Source organism: Urocitellus parryii, chromosome 7, assembly GCF_045843805.1.
Source record: "Urocitellus parryii isolate mUroPar1 chromosome 7, mUroPar1.hap1, whole genome shotgun sequence".
Taxonomy (NCBI): domain Eukaryota; kingdom Metazoa; phylum Chordata; class Mammalia; order Rodentia; family Sciuridae; genus Urocitellus; species Urocitellus parryii.
In genome coordinates, this window is record NC_135537.1 from 70,894,372 (window position 1) to 70,898,110 (window position 3,739).

General features: G+C 39.5%; 1 pseudogene; it reads right to left on the minus strand.

Moving 5' to 3' along the window:
- Positions 1–2,972: 2,972 nt before the first annotated feature.
- Positions 2,973–3,280, minus strand: LOC113176936 (U6 snRNA-associated Sm-like protein LSm3 pseudogene; annotated as a pseudogene).
- Positions 3,281–3,739: the final 459 nt, after the last annotated feature.

The following is a 3,739-nucleotide window of genomic DNA, read 5'->3' on the forward strand; positions in this document are numbered from 1 at the left end:
TACCAACTAAGAAAAGCCCAGGACCGGATGGGTATACAGCAGAGTTTTACAAAACCTTTAAAGAGGAACTAACACCAATACTTTTCAAGCTATTTCAGGAAATAGAAAAAGAGGGAGAACTTCCAAATTCATTCTACGAGGCCAACATCACCCTGATTCCGAAACCAGACAAAGACACATCAAAGAAGGAAAACTACAGACCAATATCTCTAATGAACCTTGACGCAAAAATCCTCAATAAAATTCTGGCGAATCGGATTCAAATACATATCAAAAAAATTATACATCATGATCAAGTAGGATTCATCCCTGGGATGCAAGGCTGGTTTAATATACGGAAATCAATAAATGTTATTCACCACATCAATAGACTTAAAAATAAGAACCATATGATCATCTCAATAGATGCAGAAAAAGCATTTGACAAAGTACAGCATCCCTTTATGTTCAAAACGCTAGAAAAATTAGGGATAACAGGATCATACCTCAACATTGTAAAAGCAATCTATGATAAGCCACAGGCCAGCATCATTCTGAACGGAGAAAAATTGAAGGCATTCCCTCTAAGATCTGGTACAAGACAGGGATGCCCTCTCTCACCACTTCTGTTCAACATAGTCCTCGAAACACTGGCCAGAGCAATTAGACAGTCAAAAGAAATTAAAGGCATAAAAATAGGAAAAGAAGAACTTAAATTACCACTATTTGCAGATGATATGATTCTATACCTAGCAGACCCAAAAGGGTCTACAAAGAAGCTATTAGAGCTAATAAATGAATTCAGCAAAGTGGCCGGATATAAGATCAACACGCATAAATCAAAGGCATTCCTGTATATGAGCGACAAATCCTCTGAAACGGAAATGAGGACAACTACTCCATTCACAATATCCCCCCAAAAAATAAAATACTTGGGAATCAACCTAACAAAAGAGGTGAAAGATTTATACAATGAAAATTACAGAACCCTAAAGAAAGACATAGAAGAAGACCTTAGAAGATGGAAAAACATACCCTGCTCATGGATAGGCAGAACTAACATCATCAAAATGGCGATATTACCAAAAGTTCTCTATAAGTTCAATGCAATGCCAATCAAAATCCCAACAGCATATCTTGTAGAAATAGATAAAAGAATCATGAAATTCATATGGAATAATAAAAGACCCAGAATAGCAAAAACAATACTAAGCAGGAAGTGTGAATCAGGAGGTATAGCGATACCAGACTTGAAACTATACTACAGAGCAATAGTAACAAAAACAGCATGGTACTGGTACCAAAACAGGCAGGTGGACCAATGGTACAGAATAGAGGACACAGTAACCAATCCACAAAACTACAACTATCTTATTTTTGATAAAGGGGCTAAAAGCATGCAATGGAGGAAGGATAGCATCTTCAACAAATGGTGCTGGGAAAACTGGAAATCCATTTGCACCAAAATGAATCTGAATCCCTATCTCTCGCCGTGCACAAAAGTTAACTCAAAATGGATCAAGGAGCTTGATATTAAATCAGAGACACGGCATCTGATAGAAGAAAAAGTTGGTTATGATCTACACGCTGTGGGATCGGGCTCCAAATTCCTCAATAGGACACCCATAGAGCTAGAGTTAACAAATAGAATCAACAAATGGGACTTACTCAAACTAAAAAGTTTTTTCTCAGCAAAAGAAACAATAAGAGAGATAAATAGGGAGCCTACATCCTGGGAACAAATCTTTACTCCACACACTTCAGCTAGAGCCCTAATAACCAGAATATACAAAGAACTCAAAAAATTAGACAATAAGATAACAAATAACCCAATCAATAAATGGGCCAAGGACCTGAACAGACACTTCTCAGAGGAGGACATACAATCAATCAACAAGTACATGAAAAAATGCTCACCATCGCTAGCAGTCAGAGAAATGCAAATCAAAACTACCCTAAGATACCATCTCACTCCAGTAAGACTGGCAGCCATTAGGAAGTCAAACAACAATAAGTGCTGGAGAGGATGCGGGGAAAAGGGCACTCTTGTTCATTGCTGGTGGGACTGCAAATTGGTGCAGCCAATTTGGAAAGCAGTATGGAGATTTCTCGGAAAGCTGGGAATGGAACCACCATTTGACCCAGCTATTCCCCTTCTCGGTCTATTCCCTAAAGCCCTAACAAGAGCATGCTACAGGGACACTGCTACATCGATGTTCATAGCAGCTCAATTCACGATAGCAAGACTGTGGAACCAGCCTAGATGCCCTTCAATAGATGAATGGATTAAAAAAATGTGGCATTTATACACTATGGAGTATTACTCTGCATTAAAAAATGACAAAATTATAGAATTTGGAGGGAAATGGATGGCATTAGAGCAGATTATGCTAAGTGAAGCTAGTCAATCTTTAAAAAACAAATACCAAATGACTCCTTTGATATAAGGGGTGTAAACAAGGACAGGGTAGGGACGAAGAGCTTGAGAAGAATATTTACAGTAAACAGGGATGAGAGGTGGGAGGGAAAGGGAGTGAGAAGGGAAATTGCATGGAAATGGAAGGCGATCCTCAGGGTTATACAAAATGTCATATAAGAGGTAAGGAGGGGTAAGTCAAGAGAATACAAATGGAAGACATGATTTACAGTAGAAGGGGTAGAGAGAGAAAAGGGGAGGGGACGGGAGGGGAGGGGAGGGGGGATAGTAGACAATAGGACAGACAGCAGAATACATCAGACACTAGAAAGGCAATATGTCAATCAATGGAAGGGTAACTGATGTGATACAGCAATTTGTATACGGGGTAAAAGTGGGAGTTCATAATCCACTTGAATCAAACCGTGTAATATGATGTATTAAGAACTATGTAATGTTATGAACGACCAATAAAAAAAAAAAAACTTATGCAGGCTTCTCTTTGGAGTGTCTTGTGCATTTTAAAGAGGCAATTGTACAAAGTCTCCTATTTTCTACACAGAATCAATTATTTGTTTCAACCAACTCTCAATAGAGGGGCAACAAGAACAACCCCATCTCCCCAGACAAAAAAGTATTAGAGTATTCCACTGTATTGACTTATATATCTCTTCATAAGTCTTTTCATTGATTTCTATAGTAGTCACATTTTTTTCCACATAGCCCAAGATCATATTTAAATGTTGTCATAAGCATGTAATCTGCCTCAAAACACCAATCATTTCTTATCTTCATGTAAATTTGCCCTTCCAGGCTGAGGCTAATGAGATCTAGGGGCTCCTCTATGGTATTAGTAGTTTGTTGCTGGTCCATGTCATGCCCCATATTTCACACCCTGAGCCCTTTCCCCTGGTTGTTTTTTAATAGGCAATAATTCTAAGAAAATTTTTTAAAGAAATCCATCCCAAGCAGCTTGGAAAACTGAGGCAGGAGGATCGTGATTTCAAAGCCACACTGAGCAACTTGCCGAGGGCCTGAGCAACTCAGCAGTATCATGTCTAAATAAAATATAAAAAATGGTTGGGGATGTGGCTCAGTAGTTAAGCACTCCTGGGTTCAATCTCCAGAGAAGAAGGAGGAGGAGAAGGAGGAGGAGGAGGAGGGGGAGGGGGAGGGGAAGGGGAGGGGGAGGAGGAGGAGAAGAAAAAGAAGGAGGAGGAGGAGGAGGAGGAGGAGGAGGAGGAGGAGGAGAAGAAATCATTTTCTCCGGGAAATCAGAGACAATAGAACCAAAGGCTGGTAGAGAACTAAAACTGAGTCAAAGGGGACATTTTTGCCAACATT